The 21,753-nt window shown below is 41.5% G+C and overlaps 1 long non-coding RNA gene across 2 annotated transcripts; it reads left to right on the forward strand.

Annotated features, from left to right (window-relative positions):
* Positions 1-19,071: 19,071 nt before the first annotated feature.
* LOC125714353 (uncharacterized) lies at positions 19,072-21,118 on the forward strand. 2 transcript variants are annotated; one of them, XR_007383650.1, is made up of 6 exons: positions 19,072-19,324; positions 19,706-19,817; positions 19,874-19,929; positions 19,986-20,041; positions 20,707-20,782; positions 20,996-21,118. It is a non-coding gene; the product is annotated as an uncharacterized LOC125714353 (long non-coding RNA). The 2 variants fall into 2 exon arrangements; XR_007383649.1 differs by lacking the exons at positions 19,874-19,929; positions 19,986-20,041.
* Positions 21,119-21,753: the final 635 nt, after the last annotated feature.

Consider the following 21,753-nt stretch of genomic DNA (forward strand, 5'->3'; position numbering starts at 1 on the left):
GCGGGCAGGCATGAGCTTAGTCACTGCTGTATCTCTGATGCTGAAGCAGTGCAATTACTACCCATCCTGAGTGGTGTTTTCCTCTAATTTATGTGCCACTGCTGAAAATCTGTGCTTGACAGAAATAGTGAGTAATTTCTGATACCTGCAATATTGATTATCAGTTATAAAGACATCTACCATCCCAGAACAAAAGTACAATCTGGTCCATTCTACATTTAATACTCACTATATCTGCACTCTATGTTTCCATTGCACTATATGTTCACGTTGCACTTCTTGTGTTTACATATTTATATATTATAGTTGTACACGTATTGCCTCGCTGTTTAATTGTACTACTTTCAATTTGTATTTGTGTTTTGGTTTTCATTTGGGTAACACTTAAAGCACCCATGTATAATGCATTATAGATACTTGAACATTCATAATGCATTATAACACATTCATAAAGTATTATATACATGGCTGTAACTATTTATCAAAAGGTATAACACATTATGACCATGTTTATTATGCATTATACTGACCATTGTAACGCATTATGAAAGTATTTATGGTGTGTTATGAATGAGAGCTACATAAAGTATTCATAATGCTTAATAAACATGCCTATAATGTGTTATGCCTTTTTATAAATGCTTATAGCCATGTTCATAAAACTTTATGAATGCTTTATGAAGGTATCTATAATGCATTATGATGACTGCATTAAGTAAAGTGTTACTTTAGTTTGTTTGCTAGTGGCGGGAAGGACATGCAGAGTAAGATTTTCTTTATCTAGTGTAACTGACTGTTTACTGTGTGAATGATATCAAACTCCTGAATCTTGAATTTAAGCCAGTTTGACCATAAACATAGAAATGCACAGAAATGTAAAAACTGTTTAAAAGAAATGATCGAGTTACCCAATTTGCATAGAGGTATGATGTTATCTCTCGAATGGATGTTTATCACAGCACATATGCAACAGTGACTGGGAGGAGAGGACCAGACTTTGACACAGCCAGGTGGAGATATGTCAACAATAGCATGGGGGGCCAAGATGAGGACGTGAACGACGCCTTGTCTGGTCCCTTCTGGAAATCACAGTCTTTCCCCTGAGATCCATTTGTATGCAGCCAAGTAAATATCTGCCGGGTAGCTGAAGCAGGCCGTCATTGCTGGGGTAATTACGCCGGCAGATGTGAGATAGACTCTTCACTGCGGCCACATGTAGCTGGCAGGCCGGATAAATAGCACGTCCCCTGGCCCTTTGCAGGTACCAGGCTGGACAGAGACTTGCAAAGTGGAACTGACGGAGATGACTCAGGTGGCCCGTAATGAACTGCGCCACGCAGCACGCAAACATAGTCATTATGCTTCTGGAACCATGTACCTTTATAGAAAAGGAAGCTGATAAGAAGGTCACCATGCCCACTTTCCACAGGCAGACAGTAAAGTGGCAAATGGACATTTTGGCAGTCAGAAAAAAAAAGCATAAAATATATACGGGCAAATCATCAGTGATGTTTTGCTTTTCACAGCACCAAGACTGTGAATCAGTTAAGCCTCACTGGTACAATGTGTGGACAGCGGTTTGGATGGAGCCATCAAGCTAAAATGATATTCAACCACAACACTTTGATACTGTCTCCTTTGTTTACGAATTCTATGTATACAGCCTGTATTTTCAGATGTGTATTTCTTTCCATCCCCTAGAGTACTGTTGCAGAAAATGTTTGTGATGATTTAGTCCCCATTTTTGCACCCAAAAAACACTACTTGTATCGATAACAGCCAAGAATTCCTGCCAAGAAAAGAAAGTTTTGCTGGGTCCTCATAAGAGCTTAGAGGAATCTGCTGGTCCTGTGACAGAGTGTACCCACCGTAATTATCTAGAATAGATCTTCATGGTACAGGAGCTTCTTATTTTCAGGACACATCCTTGGCATCTGGTTTGCTATCACAACACCCACCAAGTCTATGAAATGAAATCAGTTCACTGTCTAGACTCAGTGCGCGGAAAGATTATTTTATGTTACTCAGTCATCTGAAGGCTAATGGAATATTAGCCGCTATCAACGGCACTAAGTGGCATTTTCAGGCTAATGACACTGACTGTTGACTGCGGGAGCTAAACAAAGGCAGACTGGAAAAGCACAGACTGTTCTCCAGTCATCTCTCACTCCCATTAAGCTCCACGCGAAAATTCAGTTCAATTCAATTCAATTCAATTCAATTAACTTTATTTGTTCCTGAGGAGCAATTAAAGGGAAAAAACAGATACTATAGATGTCTACTGTGCATTAATTCTATACTTGCAGTGAGTGTAAAATATAAAATGGGAGAAACCCATCCAGTCGTCCATTTTCAAGCCTCCCAGCCATGATGTTGCTGCATCATGTATGTTTTGTTGTGAGACACGTTTCCATAAAAGCTTCTTGTCCTCTGAGGGGGCGGCAGCTTGTACTGGCCATCTGTTTCACAGTCCCTGCTCGGCACTCCTATCAAAAGCACTGCATTTCCAGCTTTTAAGCCCTGAAGCTCTGAAGTAACTGAAGCCTCTGTGGACTGAGGCTTCACTCAGAAGATACCAATAAGGAAGAGAAGGTAGATAAACAGCTATGCAGGGTGAGTTAACCCACATACTGCCAGGATTAATCACACTTAGTCTGACTATGTGTAAGTAAACAAACAATGAATGCCTTCATACAAATTAAGCATTGCTCTTCCAAAATTTAGTACACCAATGTAGTTCTTTGGGGAGAAAGAAAGTACTACAGCTTTAGAAATTCTTCACTTATCCGTTCGGCCGATGCCGCTTATTCAGAATGAGGTCACGATGATATTTTAAAATCGTAAATGAAAAAACAAGCTGAAGGTATTTCTAAATTAAAATTCAACTTGTCATTCTAATATGACACAAGGTACTTAGATGTGGGTAAAGCTGAGGATTCAAAGGATTCTCACAGTCTCTGATGGGCTTAGTGATTATACTAAAGAACCAAAGACAATAGCAAAGCCAATAGAATTTAACCTTGGCTTTTTTGGTTATATCAAGTATTTTGATAATTTCATTTTCAGCAAGGGGAAAATGAATGTTAAATTGTGTATGTTAAATGATATACTGTAAAAGCCTAAAAATAAAGAATGAGAAAGCAGAACAGTGTAGAAGTTAACATTCATTGCATTGATCATTCCTGTGAAATGGAAATTCATGCATTTCCCATAAATCACTAAACTCTCAGCAAACTCTCCCTTTCTGTTCCTTAGCCACGAATATAGATTTTTCAATACTCTGAACTCCCTGGACCTCTGGCATGTATTCTGTGGTAGCGCATTTATAACGTTCACTAGCAAAAAAAAAAAAAAAAGAGAGAGAAAATTTAAACTTTCAAAAAAACTTAACAGTAATCAGGAAAATATTGGAATTACATATGTAGAAAAGCCATGTGTTAAAGGACTTCACCATTACACATTTGGCTGGATCGTCATATTCTCATATTGTCATATCGTATTACACTGAATGTCATTTAGTATTATGTGCGAGATGTACAGTAAAGGACATCTGACAATCAGGACTTTGATATATGAGTTTTAAAAGCAACACAACGTAGAACTGGAATGAGGCTAAGGAGTCATCAGTGCTGAGACTGCAGGTGCATCGGTCAGGAAAACTGCTGAATTATTTAATGTGTCAAGGGGAGATGTTTTAGAAATCATGACAGATATGAGAAACATGGACACACCGAATCATGAAACAGGAGCAGAATCACAAATCAAAGCTTACTGACAGGGAGAGAAGGATGCTTAACTGGATTGTTGCTGAACAAAGGAAAGTATAGCCTCAAAGCTGCCACTCTCAAACCTGCCATATCCAAGGTCTTTGTGCAATGAGACAGCGGCTGGTGTAAGGGGCACCAAAGCCATAAGGTAGGAGATCTGTGGCAGCATGGAAAGCCATTTCATGGGAGTCTAATGATTATTCTGATTGGTCATTTAATGACCAGGGAGCATTAGGCAATTTTCATGGCCAGATAGACCTTATAGTGCAAACAATGATGTTTCCGTATTACAAAGCACTTATACACACTGCAAAACAAGGATACCTTCCATGGGCCCCCCAATGACCAGATCTATACATCATTCAATGCAATGACCAGATCTATACATCATACAATGCAATGACCAGATCTATACATCATTCAATGACCAGATCTATACACCATTCAATGACCAGATCTATACATCTTTCAATGACCAGATCTATACATCATTCAGCCTGGAAGTTCTGGAGCATAGAGTATAACGCAGATTTCCATATTCTGCATACTTAAAGAAGTGGAGGTCTTCCCTCTTGAATTTTCCACTACAGACAGTTCAGGACTTTGCAAGGCATTCCAAGCAGCAATGAAGCTGTTCCGGAGGCATAGCTCCAGTACTTAGATGTTTTGTGCATATTGTTGTGCATGAAAGCTTCTATGGTCAGCGGTAATTTCTTCAGCTCTAAATCCTTGGAGGTGTGCTGTCGGACGTCACTGAACTGATAGTGAACCTCCTTCCAGTTATCACCTGTGTAGGATTTGAGGACATTAAAAACAAAGGAAAGCAGAGGAAATACAGGTAAATGGTACCAGGAGCCTTTGAGGTCTGTACCTGTTTATGAACATCATCCTCATCCAGCTTTAAGACCTTCTGTTTTGTCCAGGTTTTGATTTGTCCAGGAAAGCTATTGAAAAGAATGAATAATGACAAAAATGTCAATCAATTTCTACGGTTCTTTATCTCAAAGGGTGTATGTCATATAGGTTCCAAACGAATCCGGATACACGTTGTCTGCAGAAAGGTAAAACAAAGATTATGGGAAGAAATACAGGTTTGGCCTGAAGCGACACCAAACGAAAGGACAGAACAAAACCAAAACACCCCCATTGATTTGTTTTTAAAATCTTACCGACTCCTTTTAGCAATGAGCAAACCGAAACCATCATGAAACCCAAATAAAGCTACTGTACATCAACCCAACCTGATCAACACAAGCAGAATTGTATACAAACAATTGCTTAAATACAACAATAATGAAAAGACCAAAAAGGGGAGGAAGAGAGCACAATTCCGAAACCTGGCTGCAAAGTTATTAGCAAGCAAACACGAAACAAGCCAGAGGTAGCGAGAAGTCATTCATCCGAGGTACTGCCGACGGAGTTTTCAAATCCAGGAGTGGCGGAAGTGTTAGGGGCGGCGACTCTAATTAACGACACGCCGGCATTCATACCACCACGTTAACAAGTAGGCGGGACGAGCGGATCTCCAATAAGCTTGGAATCGTCCAGCTGGAAATCAAGATGACAAACGCCGGCTCATCAGCTAATAAGGTCCAGCTTAAACGTACAGAAAGCAATGAAGGGGTGAAGACAACGCGCCACGTAACTCCTTCTCCATAAAATCTCCTTTGTGAAACTTAATCTACGTTATGCAGTCGTGAGTTTTGATTCTGTTTGTATACACATTACAGTTTGTTACAGTGTCAAAACCTGTCCACTTGCCTACCCATCAACATCAACCTTCTTTCAGCCTCCAAGAAAAGCCACGAGCCTCTTTTCCGAGAGCACTCAGCTAGCTCATTCAATCACTGGCCTTCACTGTTTTCATCCACCATCCCTTCATTATGATCTCTTGGGACCCCTGAATTCTCTTGTATTTTGCACTTGTCTTTTCTTCATGGTATCTTTGATTTCAATGGCTCTTTTCTTGAGTTCTTAAAATGTTTTGTGTTTTGTTCCAAATCTAACTTGTACTCGTCACTTATTCATCGGAAGCTCACCACAGCTACAATTACTACACCTAAATTGACTTCTTGACAACAATGTTCTTGAGATGCATTATCTGCCACCCTTGTATGTTGTTTTGGACAAAAGCACCATCTGAATAAATGCAAATGTAAAATCAGTCTTCCACAATAAAAATCAGCACAATGATATAACTCAAACAAAGTGGTGATTACAGAGATCTACTAAATTACAATGGGACAACAACTAAACACAGGGCTTGCGCTCAGTAACAGCAATGAGGGAGTGCTTTGCATTACAATTCCATTAGAAAAAAAAGGTAAAGAAAGCCGCAGGCTCTGTGGCGTGTAATAACTCCAACTAAATACCACTGACAGCAGCCCCGACCCCTTAATTAAGACGGCATGGTCCTCTGTGTGAGTCGAAGGTGCTCGGTACCATCTGGGTATTGTGAGATGCAGAGTATGGGGCATATCGTATACCTTCCACCTAATGCAGAACTACATGAAGCTAGACTGACCACCCCAGACTCATTCCCTCAGAGAGCATTTTTACTGCTCTTTCAGTGTATCGCCTTGCCTCCCAATCATCCACCCATCCATTTGCCGTGCCGCTTCTCCAACGCATGGTCATGCTGAACCTGAAGCCACTCCCAGGAAGCACAGATCACAAGACATCACTCCATTGCAAGGTGTCCCGTTTCACTTTGTAAAATGACCTGTTATTTACCAGCAGTAAATAAACCCCCTTGTAATTTGGCACGCAAAGTACTATGGCTTACTATTCAAAAAGTATTTATATATTAAATCCATTTGAAGAGCACAGGTTCATAGTCAGCTTGATATAGACATAAATCAGATAACTAATTATAATTAATAGAAGAGATGAGAGATGGACGCCTTTTGGCAAAACCCTTGAAGACCCCTTTGCATCAGAGTAATGCATGCCTTTGTGTTCAGCCCTGCATTCGAAAGCAGGTTTTCCTTTGTGTAGAATAAGTCTCTTCACTGCATTTCTAAAGGTCAAGTCCTTAGCCCTCAGGCTAACCCCAGAAGCATTTTGGTGTTTATTATATCAAACAAAAAGCAGAACTCACTCCACATCACATGCACACACTTACTCTCAATTTTTCCACACACTTAATATATACTGTATGTGGAGTTGATAAAAAAGTAGTACGCCTTAGAAGATACTCTGAATTTACTTGAAGGGCCTTTTAGCTTGTACAAGAACATCAATGTAAACACAGAAAGCACAGGCACTGATATTTGCTGCGTGACAGTGAGAGCCAACCCTCCCTCTCTGCTGCCCCCACTAGCTCTTCCTAAGTAAGGACCAGGACAGCAAGCAAGGGCTGATTAATCGCACGCCGACCACTAAAGATAAACCAAACCAAAAAGGCCAAGCCTGCAAACCCACAGGCGGCCTGCAAAATAAACAACGCAGCCCCACACCTTCCAGTTCATTCACAGATTAACTTTACAAGCGTCAGTGTTCTTAGGGGACAAGATCCAGCTATGGGTAATTAGAGAGCAAGAGGCTTTGAAGCAACAGATGAAACAATCAACCTGTGCAACTTCAGGGCTTCTGATACTATGCTTCTTCACTAAGTGTTTCTATTTTGCATATAACATTTTTAAATCCTGAAAAAAACTTTGGGGTGCAGTTTGTTTATGATTATTGCATGATATCATTGAAATAAAAACAAATACAGACCAATAGTGCTGCACTTTTTTATGTATGGGGATGAGGAGCAAAAATGTGAATTTACCCATGGATTTGCACAAAGGCAACACTTCTCATCAAAATACCGCAATTCTCTACCCTGCTGGTAGGGGGCAGTGAGAGAAGTGTCATTCCACCTGCTCTCTGCAGCAGAAACAATTACCAACCTGCTATGTGATGATCAGATACAGCAATAAACTGTTGGGACAATAGCTTGAGGATTTTCGGGGTCCTTTCCCTGCAACTCCCAAGGGACAGACACAAAAAAGTGAAATTTAAAACCAAGTAATGAGATGTAGAAAAAGTATAATAGAGACACGTTCTACTAAACTACACATTAATCAATGTTTTATATTTTATCTAAAATTAAATATTTAAATTTAAATATTCATGGCTCCAAAAAGGCAATGGATTTCTGTTCAGAGTGACGACAGACTCATTCAAGCAAATTCCACACATGCAGTATGCTGTCAACATACCTGTAAGTGTTGCACAGAACAAGTTAATCTGTTCATTTGGGAAAAAAAATGGTTCAGAAAATGTGGTCGTAATTTAATCAGCTTCAATGGAAACTGCAGGGACTGAAAGGCGTTACGTAACATGTAATAGCAAGTGATGCTAAATTGTCTTGAGTGCTTTGAGTTCCTCTTCATTTGCCCTCAGAAGAGTGTGAAAGCACACCCGCAGCTATACAATTATACCAGACATCTTGAGTATATAACTACTCAAAAGTGAGCCGATGTGGCTGAGCTTCTTAGTGGCATAGGATCAGGCAATTCCTTGAGGACCAAGCGAAATGGGATTACATTCAGCTCCAAGTTATCATTACCAGAATTATCATTTTATATTGATATTTATTTTTTTGTGTGAATATCTCCTATGTCCCTGTGCTGTTCCCGTTGGTTATAGAGAGTGTGTTTTGCACTTCGGTGTGCTCAAAACACAAATCCCCTAAAGGACTACTAAGTCAATTCCAAATCCTTGTCTAGCATTTCTTCCATGGCTGATCATCAAACACTTATATAAGCACTTATATAAGCAGTCATAGTGATTATATGAAGTATTTTACATTGATTGACTTAGCATACACCCTAGGTCAGTGTTTCCCAACCTAGTCCTCAGGGAACCCCGGACATTCCACGTTTTTGCTTCCTCTCAGCACCTGTACCAAGTATTTGGTGTTCCTGATTGGCTGGGAGTTGGGAGGGAGCATAAACGTAGACTGTCCGGGTTCCCCCGAGGGCTGGGTTGGGAAGCACTGCCCTAGGTTGCATATCTAAATATTACACCAATTCCAAGGGCCCCAGAGTGACAGGGCCACTAAAAAATGTAAACATTTTTGGTCTGGGTTTTGGGCATGTGGGTGTGTCTATTTACCATGGTTACTAGGCAGCACCATGGTTCTGATTGGGTAATTAATTCACTAGTGTGTTAGGCAAAAACTGCTAAATGGGTGAGGGATGAGCACGGGCGTGTGGCTGTTCCAGCGTGCCAGTGAGGCTAGTGCTGCACCTGGTTCTTGGTCATTATTTGGTTCTGTGGCTATGAAACTACAGCTTCCCCTGCTGTAAGGCACGTTCGTTACCAACGCTGTTGGGCTGCCGGCCGAACTTTATCGGCGATAGTGATTTGCTCTTGCTTACGTTCTGGCGTGAAGAGTCCGCTGATTCCCCGGTGCTGAGTGCCACCGGTCGACCACCTGAGTGTTGTGGATTGGTTTTCCACTGATTGCTTCCTGTGTCGAATGGAAGTTCATGCGATTGCTTTTATAGTTTGTGCCTTATTTACTTGGGTCTCGGCAGGTCCTGTTCTCTTTTTAGAATGTGGTTTTAAACTTTATTAGCTCGTTATATGGTAATGAGACTGTTTTATAATTTTTTTAGGGCCCTTCCGTGTTCCTCGTGTGGATGGTACTGCTGCTTTGCTTTTCTGTTTCTCTTTTCTTGTTTTACGGTTTGTTTTGCTTTACGGTTCATTTGCTTTGTTTCTTGTTTTGCATTTTCTTTTTGTCTTGGTTTTTGGTTTTGATTCTTTTGCTTGCTTCGTTTTGTTTCTGCTTGGTCTGAGCCAGTGACTTAAGGCTCAGTAGCTCAACTGCCTGGGCGAACGGACCCAGCGCCATGACTCGTGCTGTTCGTTCGTCAGTGGAAACCGGCCACCGCTGCGAGACGGCGCACGTGCGAGAACCATATAGATGAGTTCTGTGTATATGTGTTTTGAGTTATTTGTTTTTCTCTCTTCTTATTTTGCATTGTTATTGTCAACATGTGGAACACTTATGCCCTGCTTGTCGGAATTCGGCCTTGGGAATTTTCCCGCATTGCACTGTCCCCTTGGTAACCTCAGCCAGCAGGAGTTTTTGTGTGACGGCCATTTGTGTCGTTCGAAGTTTTAGTGCGTGTCTAATAAAATGTATTTTTATTGATTTGGAACCAGCTCTCTGCTCTCTTGCGTGTCCTTGTGCTTTGCTTATCTGAAAACTGTATTTCCAGGGTGAAATTTCCAAGTTGGTGTGGTCAGTTCTTTTAAGATTTGTCATCTTGTATGAAAAAAATTTCTCTTCGCTTCGCCACACTTTTGTGGGGCCTGAACGCTCTACAGCGCCCTAAATTTTACTCTTTCAGCTTGTGATCGTTTGGGATAATGTTTGATTACACAGCAGATGTAGAAGTCATAATCATACATTACAAAACTCATAATTCAAAGCAGAGTCGGACAGCAACTTAAAACTTTCGCGACTGAAAAATTAGCACTGCACTCATCGCAGTTAATCAGCAGAAACTCTGACAATTCAGAGATGGTGCTTCCCACTTTTGCCTGATGGGACCATCTTTGTTCCACATATGATGACAGTGCAGCATCACGCCCTCTCCTGCCTCCATGTCTAACCGTAGCAGTGTTGGCTTGACATTGGTGCTAAGGGCAGATGAGGTCACTGTGACATTCAGCCTGAAGTTACAGATGCTCCAATGACAACACTTGATACCATAAGGAAATGATCCATTATTGCAGCTCATTAAGCTAGCTGAAATACTGATGTCCTGGGTTCGAGTTTCCGCCTGGGTCACATGTGTGTGGAGTTTGCATGTTCCCTCCATGTCGTCGTGGGGTTTCCTCCAAGTACTCCGGTTTCCCCCCACAGTCCAAAAACATGCTGAGGCTGATTGGACTTGCTAAATTGCCCATAGGTGTGCATGTGACAGTGAGTGGTGTGTGAGTGTGCCCTGCGATGAGCTGGCCCCCCATCCTGGGTTGTTCCCTGCCTCGTGCCCATTGCTTCCAGGATAGGCTCCAGACCCCCCGTGACCCAGTAGGATAAGTGGTTTGGAAAATGGATGGATCGATGGATGGAAATACTCATGTTTATACATTTAGTTTAGGCCTACTGTGTTTTACATAGTTAAACAATGGACCAAGCTCAATTTCATGGTGAACAAATAAACAATGATATAGAATTTTGGTTTTTCTACATTTTCTAAACAACTCCTTAGGTCTTTATATCTATATTTAGTTCCCAATACACATGACTGTCCCTGTAAACCAGTGGATACTATATGATGCACTAATACTGGCAATCCCATAAGGCATATTAAATGGTCCTAACAGCCTGATCAAAAGCTCAACTGTTCCACCATAACCACAATAACCCCATAATATTAGAAGTAAAATCCCGTTTTAGAAACTGAGGGAAGGCATTTCTGTGCATGTCCTTAAGGAAAGCAGCCTCAGAGGAACGTTTTGCAGGAAGGTCGCCTCTAATGCATTTAGAAAAGGGGCATAGAGATTGACAAGAAGCGACACAATAGCACAAACTGGAGATGCTAATTAGCCAACCAGAGAAGGCATCTTGGAAAATGCTGCATGAATAATACCTACATGCACAAAAATGAGGTTACAGCGCGGTGGGAATTCCCTCTGCGCTGGGTTTAATTGTAAAGATATGACCAGATAATGTAGGTCGTTTATTATGGCTTGCAGATGGTCACCATTTTTTCATGCATTGATTCTCCAGCCTTTTGCAAGACAATGAAGTAGAAGCTGGCTTTACGGAAGAGGGAATGGAGCAGCATGTGGTTCTGTGTGACATACGGATCACGAGAGGATTTCAAGGATGAAAGTGAGTGTTAGGGCTCACGTGGGCCCAGAGGAGAGAGTCACACTTATCAAGACAATGCATCGTGCCATCTCGTAGCAGGGCTATTGCCGTTAAGAAAAACTAAAAACTATAAGATAACATTTTCAAAATAAAATATAAAAATGAAAAACAATTAAACAAAAACTATAAATGTCACTTTGGAAACTGACTGAAATAAATGACAAAAAAAAAGTCAAATACATTCCATTGCCGTTATAAAATGCTATTTGGCTAATGATTTGCTTATTTTTAAATACCATTAATAATATGTGTAACACATTTTGAGGACATTAGTACAAAGTGTGCACTGTGTGTTCATGTAGGATTCTTTAAAGATGAGACACATAAAGAAAATGTTTGTGTTTACAACTATAGTTTAACCAGAGTAATAAATTAAATTAAATTTAAACTGGAACTAAACCAAACTAATAACACCACGCTGAAAACTCAATAAAACTAAACTGGATTTCCAATAAAAATAGAAAATAATTAAATAAAAGGATATAAAAATTAAAAACTATAATTACAGTGTTGAGTAGCCATGCCAACCTGTAAACCACTAGCAATTTGCTGCTCCCTCTGAGTCTGCTTCTTACTGTTGTCTTTTTCCAAATACCATCTAGGAAAGCAGAAATTGCAAGGCGATATTGTCAGCGATAAATGACAAGCAGCGATAAATATCCGTAATACCAGTAAGACAAAAGGCCTGGGATTAATCTGCATCAGATCACCACCTTTCGCCAAACAGAATATAAGAGAGATCCATCCCAGAAATGGCTTCATCCCTGTAAATACCAAGGTGATTCTGTCGTGAAGGCTATTATTCTGTCGATAATTAAAAGAGAAGATGGGGCCACTGAATGAGCGGGTTCCCTTTTCATGCCTTCATCTGACTCCAGTCTGATGAGCTGCAAGTTGATCACTCATGTATCTTAAATTATGAGTAGGATCATAACACGCAAACAAGAGGCAGAGCGTCGCCGTAGCGGCAAAGTGCATCTGTCAGCTCCCCTGTAGTTGCCTTTGTTGTCAGGGTTTTCACTCTCATCATGTCCTCTGAATGTCAGTCCCCGTCAACGCAAGAATGGAATCGTATCACTCAACCTTTTCAGAAGCTTCCCTCGCTGTGTCATTGTGTCTGGGTAACTGGAGTGCCGTGTCTTCATCAAATCAACCAATCAGTCCTCACTAGTCTTGTTTATTTCATTTTTGGAGCGAAAACACCGGACAAATCGCATTTTGTTTTTCAGTACAGGATTATCCTGTAATATACGGACAGATGGCAACTCAAATCCTCACATTTCCCAAAACACTTAACTGCACGACTGCACTTTGCTTTTCCACACACAAACAAAAAAATGAACAAAAAATGTTTGTGTTTACAGCATATCAGCATATACACGGGATTCGCTGCAATTAACAAGAACAGTATGTACAAATCAAATTCTTTTTAAGATGAACTCCTGGCTCTGTCACTTAGAATAAATCAATGCCCTGTCCACAAACCAACCAGGAGTGTTGCTTGAAAAAGTGAGTTTATTCTGACTGATAGCTGAACTCGTTCTAGATGATTAAACGTGTGGCATAATTGGAAAGACTGGGAGGTACTGCTTCACTGGGTGGGTTTAAAAATGTGTCATATTCCTTAACTATTTGAACAACTATTAATGAATAGGTTATGATAAAAACACTGACGTCTATTGGTTTAGTGAGGCAGGAAAAATGTTGCTTCATTGAACTTTTTATTAAGCTTATGGTGGTGCTGATTTACACAGTACTTTGGGAATTTTTCTGCATTGTTGCATTCATGTAGTTTTCACAGAAAACTGGCCCTTGTATATTGGCATTAAATGATATTTGTGTGATATTTTCTTTTCTTTTGGCAAATCATTGTTATCGTGAAGAAAAGTCTTTGTTTTATATGTACAGCACTTTGGGCAAGAACTTCTGCTCCTAAATAAACGTAAATGTAAAAGCAAAAATGACCCCAGGCTCACTTTTACGAACGACCTTCCTGGCCTGCCTGAACTGCTCGCGCTGACAGATGGAGCTGCTCCTTATCCGAGGCTTTTAAAATGAAAACAACGCATTTAACCATCAGTCACTCTTGTGGAATCCCGGGGAAAACACGAGCATCTTTCTGAGGAGAAAGGAGGCACTGAGCTGCAGTTTACCCTCTGGAATATGGAGGCTTGTTTTTCTCTCTTTCTTCATCCTGTGGCTAGGAGACCATTCAGTTTCTGTTTGGCATAAAATATGCTTCGTTTCTAGAATAAAATCAAATAATGTCAGTCTTTGAAAAATTGAAAAAATACCACAACAACTGAACGTGATCTGCAGCTGTGAACAGAAAATAAATATCGTGCGGCAGTGTCGTATTTAAAAATCATCTAACATTTTTTACGGAACTTCACAATAAGACTTGACCTTTGCATATTTGCAGCACTCTTGACATTTCTGAAGGCTCTTTGAGTTTTACAATGCATCAGCTGTATTGAATTTTTTATTTTTTTACCAGGAGACACAGATGGAAATCTAAACAGTATTCTTACCCCAGGCTTTGGGAAAATCCACAGAGACTGCATATGCACTATGGGGCGAAGATAGGATTCAAACCTTACCTTCCAGAATTATCCATGCTGGAACACAAAAGGGATGCGTGATACCAGAATGATGATTGCAGTACAATTAAACATTTAAGATGATTCTTGTCAAGACTCCTCAAAAATGCCACGATACCTTGTTCCATGCACTGGTGCAAGAATGCAGTAAAAGTCAGTGAGGATGAAAATCACTGCATAAACACACACATGTAGTAGCTCTCTGGGGTACATATGTGGCAAGTTGGGAGAAATCCACGATCAATTATTGGCGCCCCGTGTATTATTGTCCTAAGAGTAGAAATGGGCATTTTTAGGCGAGTAGATATTTTTTTATACCCATTCCCTGACTTGTGAAGGTCAACACACTTCTCCCTCATTTGGTTTGTATGTTCTCTTACCTTTCCCATGTTGATGGATGACTAAGGGAATTTGGGCTCTGTGTCTCCTCATGTTTGTATCCCTGTTGACCAGGAAGTAACGGATTACAACTTGAAAGTTCCTATTCACTCCACTCAACTCAAAGATGTACAATTTACAGGGGAAACATGCTTCAGTTACATTGCGTTCCCAATAATCGTGGCACATGTGTGTTTTTGTTAAAGAGAATTATTTCTTGATGAAGGATCTTTTTTCTTAGGAGTAATTTATGTTATTGGAAGGTTGGTATTTTTTTCTCAATTTTTCAGTGTTACATGAAGCTGCTTCACCAAAAGGTGGACTTTTTCTAACCCTTTTTACAAATCTTACACGGGGTGCCAATAATTGTGGAGGGCGCTGTACAATACAGAGGCTGCTTTCCATGTTTCTGCTTTTGCTGAATCCATCCATCTATCCATCCGTTCATCCATCCATCCATCCATCCATCCATCCATCCATCTTCCAATGCATTATACTGGTCCTAAAAACATTAATGCTAAATTCCACACCAAGTCCTCAAGCCCTCGTGTTCTTTCTGCTGTAACTTATCTTTAGTGTCGAATAGCCAGCTACGGTCTATGTCCAGGATGGCACATGTGGTTGTCTCCTGCTTTACCGTATTGCTGTGTACTAATGTCTTAAAAATTTTGAACCTGAAAGCATCCTGTTGCTTAGTGTATCATGTAAACCATGATTTAAAAATGCAGATTTGTTTAAAAATATAGAGTGGTCTCTTAATTTTCCCCACGGCTGTAGTGTACGGTATATACCTGGTCTTTTTATTAAAATCAAAGATGTATCAGGTTCAATCACCATCAAGATAATCAAGACTTAACTTGACTCTCTGTCAGAGACCCATAACCTCATGGCAGAGTAAAGCTGTGTGACCCCTGCCTCTGTGGATTTTCCCTTTTTTCTGGTCCTGTGCCCTACAATAATTGACAGACATTTCATATTTAAAAGCCATGCTAAGTCCAAACCGTCACCATTTCGGTTCCCATGGAAACGGACCCACCCAGACAATTCAGAGCTAAAGCAGAAGTAGCTGCAGGTACCAATGGAATAAATCAGGGTATTCTTGTACCTAGTGAGAGTGAGGAGGAAAACAGGATGGGCTACGTGCTTGATAAATCGTGCCTTATTAGAAGATGCCAATCCCAGGCAATGTGCTCTCGGCTGACTCCGCTCTGGTGCTGCACATTGATGCAAAACCATGTTTGAATGCCAAATACATTTTTGTGACCCAGTTTCCCTCAAGGTGTTCCAGAGGTCTCCTCTCTGCACAGTCCACACAGGATAGTCAACACTGCTGCATGCCACATTCTGATAGAAAAGAAAGGTATTAAAGCTGTTTTGAAAAAAATCTTAAATGGTTCAAGCTATTTTCATATTTCACTACCATAATGACCTGTTGGTAAAGTACTGAAAACATCTTGATCCTGGTGTGAAAATATCAGGATGTTGTTTCCGCTTTTCTCAATAAAGATTTTTTAAGGAGCAGATTATGATGTAAAAGACATAGCGTAGTAATTCCTTTAGTGAGCCACGCCCTTTTGCATTTTTTCAATGTTCTGCTCTCTTATGTGGGAGGGGTGTGGCTAAGTGGGTTGGGGTTCTGTTACCAGAAGGTTGCCGGTTCAAATATCAGCAGCATGATGCCACCATCGGGCCCCTACAGGGACTGTCTAACCCTGTGTTCTCAGAAAAAAATCAAAATGTCTTTGGCTTTGGATAAATGTGTCTGCTAAATAAAATGTAAGTATCAGAAAAGCAAGACCAGGCTACTATAATTTTTCACGCCACCAGAGGTCAGCATGGGATTAATGCTGGAGTTACTGAGCGGTTTCTTCGATTTTCATTTCATTTTCATCTGGCACAAAATTCTCCACAAATACATATACAAGCATGTATGTGTTATGTTACATAGATTATATGTATTATGTACCATATAGCTGATGTACTCACTTGACGAACATAAAGATTATATTCCTCCAGAACATATACTTTGTTCTTCTGCCTTGGTGCTCAGGATGTTCAGTGGTTTGGGATAAATGAGAAGATCCACCTTATTGCTAGTCGTCTCTCTCCGTCCAGTGTCTTCTTATAAGCACAAACTTCACAGGCACTGATACTCATCCTCTTCTGCTTCCTCATTGTCTGCATTTCCAATCGATAAGGAGTCCCGGAAAATCCCGTCCTCTGAATAATTCCGATCTTTGTTCTGAGAGATATATCAATACATCCGAAGATCTTTTCTAGCTTCTTCATCGCAGCTCTGCCAAGTGCTGGGTCTCGTTATTGATGATTTGTCTAATGAGGTAAAAGCCGTCTATAATTTACTTCACCGCCGTCAGAGCTAAAGTTTTTACATTCTCGATTGCGATTTTTACATTGTCATAACTTTTGTTTTCTTTACATTTAAGCCATGACTGACATTTCTCTCGGCCCATTAACTTTCCTTGTAAATGTACTCAGATCTTCTGTATTTACCATTGTAAGTGTGGTTTCATCCAAATATTAAAAGTTGATATTTCTACCACCAGTAGACCCCACAGCTGTGTTCCTCCAGTTCAACTTCTCCAGTTCTCCATGCATAGGTATGGTATGGATATGGCAGCAGTATGCACTCTTGTCCAACCTTGACCTCAACCCATTTTGACATCAGTCAGATTCTCTGCATTCTGTCCTGACTGTGCCTGCTTTTGTTTAGAGATGCACTGAACATTTTGCATTGAATGATCTTCAGCATAATCTTAGTTACATGTAATATAAGGGAAATAGCAGCACAGTATACATACAGTCAGGTCTCCTTTTTAGGTGGTGAAATAGAATCTGACCTCTTTCATTCTAAAGGATATTAATTTGTTTTTCAAATGTGTTGGTATAATTTGGTCAACGCTTGATTCTTCATACTTCATTGGTTCTTCAGTTTCTTTTAATGTTTCTATTGGGATGTCATCTGTCCTCATGGGATTTCCTTTTGGCAGCAATCTCAATCTGCTCAGGTCTCCTCTTCCATCACTGAAGGTTCCGACCTCATTAAATGTTTCTTGGTTCTTGATGTCTTTGCCGTAAAGATCTTCAATTGCTTCCATCTCCGCTCAGTCGTTGTTCCATCAGTTTTTATTTGCCTGTTGACGTCCTTCAGCATATTCCTGAACTAGAAGGTTGCAACTTCTTTTTAATGTCGAGGACATTCTGAAAAACAGCCCTTGGTTCTCATGCTTATTTCCCGTGGAGCATGATTTTTAAAAATCTGCAATCTTCTTTGCTTCTTTGTAAAATTTTGCTTCTTAAAAATTTAGGACAGACTGTCCTGGATCTGACTCAAGAGTTTATCTGAAACCTCAATAGCAATATCTCCACCATTGTCTTGTGACCTAGAGTTCATCTCCCAGAAATCACTCCGACATTTAATGTCTCTAGACATTCATAATCTGAGATAATCACTTAGAGGTTTCCCGTTCAAGGAGAGCAGCAAAGAACAAGAATGGAGATGCTTTCTGTAGTGCAGTATCCTGAAAGGGGCCATAATTAGCTGTGTGCTTAAGAAATCAGATTTCTGGGAAAACATTTGCAGGTTCAAATACCAGAAGGGAAACTATTATAATATTTAATTGTGGTGACTGCCCTGATAAGGCATTGAAAATCCTGGAGATCAAAGGAAACTGGAGGTTTTACAAACGTAAAAAACGTGTACTGGCTGGTAGTTATATAACAAGAAAGCATAATATGTTGTGAAGCTGAAGAAGATGACTGGAAGTTCTCGCTCCATCTGCTGGCGACAAATCCCAAGGAGCTCCTCTGATGTGTCAGGCTCACCTCAGACGAAGGCCCTTGAGTCGGGATGCAGATGGTTGCGTCAATTCCGTTGCGACAGCATACTTCCCCGACTACAAAGAACCCTCCCCTCCTGTGTGAGATAACCAGAGCGTCACCCCCCAGGTCTCAGCAAGGCTCCGCCCTTTTTGGATAGACGGCATAGGAATGACAGTGACAGATGCTTTTGAAGGGAGAGCTGCTGAGATTATGGCAGCCAGTCCTCATTAAAGGATTGCCTACTGAGATGCTTCTGCCACACCCAAACCCCCTTATTCAGTGTTTAGGAAGCACTAATGATACCCATGAGCCCCCTGTCCCTATAACCATAGAGAGGAAACTCACCCCATTTCCTGTTACAGCTGACATCCCTGTTGACTGACTTAGGGTAGTTTTTTGCACGATGGATTGATGGTTTAGCTGGTCATAACAGCTTACTATGGTTATTCTAGCTGGCTTGGCTGGTCATACCAGCTGGTGATCCACAAGGATAAACCATCAAGGGCAGCAAGAGCTGGGACATGAACATCTAAGATCGGCTAAGACCAGCTAAAACCGGCTAAGACCAGCTAAAACCGGCTAAGACCAGCTAAGGGCCTAAGCTGGTTTTTATTTGTTATTATTGGCAGGGGTTTGAAAACAAATATGAGCAACTTGCCTATGGCAGGGGCGATTCTAGGTGGGGGGACACAAGAGGGGCCAACCTTATCATCAATCAAAGATATGTTTTGAATTTGAACTATATTTGAACCCCTATCAGTTGGGCCCGTGCCCCAGTGACCTCGTCCCTGTCTGTGTCCCTGGCTTATGGTCACTTTAGAAGATGGGAACACAGCCCAAAATCAGAGAATACGGTAAGAGCTGAGCAGTGGGGCATCGCGCTACACTCAAATCCTGACCGAGTAGATTTAACGGGTAAATAAACACTTTCTCGAGTATAATACCTTTTTGAAAGAAACGGATTGTGGTTTATGAATACAAAGTCGGTTTACTCTGTTGGTTTTGTAGGTTAATGTGGTAGCTGCAATTTGCAAGTAGAGTTAACGATGCTGGAAAAAACTCGCTAAAGCTAAATATTGTGGTACTATTTAACTTAGTCATTCCGGCCATTAATTTGGATAATGGGATAATGTGTGATTTGTTATTACTCATCATGCGCCTCCACAGAAACTCGCAGCATAGAATCATCACTAATACTTTTTAGACTTTCCATCTATCTGCTTATCCTGGTCCAGCTACGTCCTGGACGGGATGCCAGTCCAGCAGAGGCAGCACAGTTCCCAGGGCCCAGGTACGTCCTGGACGGGATGCCAGTCCAGCAGAGGCAGCACAGTTCCCAGGGCCCAGGTACGTCCTGGACGGGATGCCAGTCCAGCAGAGGCAGCACAGTTCCTAGGGCCCAGGTACGTCCTGGACGGGATGCCAGTCCAGCAGAGGCAGCACAGTTCCCAGGGCCCAGGTACGTCCTGGATGGGATGCCAGTCCGGCAGAGGAAGCACAGTTCCCAGGGCCCAGGTACGTCCTGGACGGGATGCCAGTCCAGCAGAGGCAGCACAGTTCCCAGGGCCCAGGTACGTCTTGGACGGGATGCCAGTCCAGCAGAGGCAGCACAGTTCCCAGGGCCCAGGTACGTCCTGGATGGGATGCCAGTCTAGCAGAAGTAGCACAGTTCCCAGGGCCCAGGTACGTCCTGGACGGGATGCCAGTCCGGCAGAGGCAGCACAGTGCCCAGTGCCCAGGTACGTCCTGGACGGGATGCCAGTCCAGCAGAAGTAGCACAGTTCCCAGGGCCCAGGTACGTCCTGGATGGGATGCCAGTCTAGCAGAAGTAGCACAGTTCCCAGGGCCCAGGTACGTCCTGGACGGGATGCCAGTCCGGCAGAGGCAGCACAGTGCCCAGTGCCCAGGTACGTCCTGGACGGGATGCCAGTCCAGCAGAGGCAGCACAGTTCCCAGGGCCCAGCTACGTCCTGGATGGGATGCCAGTCCGGCAGAGGCAGCACAGTTCCCAGGGCCCAGGTACGTCCTGGACGGGATGCCAGTCCAGCAGAGGCAGCACAGTTCCCAGTGCCCAGGTACGTCCTGGACGGGACTAATGCACACACATACCATTACATTATGTTGCGTTTATTTATTTAGTTGATGCTTTTTTCCCCAAAGTCATGTACAAGCAAAGTACATAGCAAAAGACAAATTAAAAAGAAATTTAGCCTAACTACATGTCTTTGGACCATAGGAGGAAACCAGAGCTCCCAGGGGAGAACATGCAAACTAAACGCACTTACTCACACAGCTGAGGCACAGCCCTGAAGGTACAGTGTGACGCACCATGGCAAAATTTTTTTTGCTTTTCTTTTTACATTTATTCAACTAAAACAATCAGCTTTTATTAATGTGGCATTTAGCACTGAAGTCTCCGTTTCAGTAGTATAATCTTGCACCCTTTGGGTCCATTGCCAAAGTGCCTACTTGTGACTGGTTAGCTTAATGTCCACTGATGGCTTTCCTTCCTTTTTCCACATCAGTGACACCTGTCAGCATCCTAGACATTCCTATTTATGGGAAGCTCTGCTCAGTGTCCCGAGTGTCACTGTCACTATGTGAAGTAATGATCTTCCCCAAAAACAGTAAGAAGAGAAACAACAGGCATTTAGCTGCCCTGTACTTTGGAAGCAGCCAATAACCTTCATGTATTTCATTGAGTAAATTAATAATTTCTTGAGAACGCTGCCCTATCATGTCGTACCCTAAAACAGATACAAGCCAGGAATATAAGAAAGAAAACTTTGTTTTTACCCAAAACAATGTACATTTTGAGGAGGCAGGGTCAGCCAATTCCTGGAGGAAATGGAATTAAGGGCTTTGCTGAAGGACCCCACAGTGACAACAGTCAGCAACCACAGGATTATAACCAACAACCTTCTGATCATGGATACGATGGCCTGACTCAGTTTATGAACTGTCACCCCCGTCATTGTGTGAGACGTGTAGGCATTTGTATCATATACGTGACTTTTTTGGAAATAGATGCAGTTCTTTGTCAGTATTATAAACCTGGTTTCAAAGGAGATACTAATCAAGGAGAAAAAAAATGTAAAAATAGGTGAACCAAAACGCAGATTGTGGTTTACAGTAACAGCATGACAAATAAACAACATCTTTTATGATCCGTTCCCGGCCTTGTTTATACATCGTCGGTTTTACAGTTGTTGATTTTTTTTTTACAGTTGTTCTGATGAGATAGTAAAAAATGTATACCCTCAGCAATAAGTACCATATGTCT

Source organism: Brienomyrus brachyistius, chromosome 19 (assembly GCF_023856365.1).
Source record: "Brienomyrus brachyistius isolate T26 chromosome 19, BBRACH_0.4, whole genome shotgun sequence".
Lineage (NCBI taxonomy): Eukaryota > Metazoa > Chordata > Actinopteri > Osteoglossiformes > Mormyridae > Brienomyrus > Brienomyrus brachyistius.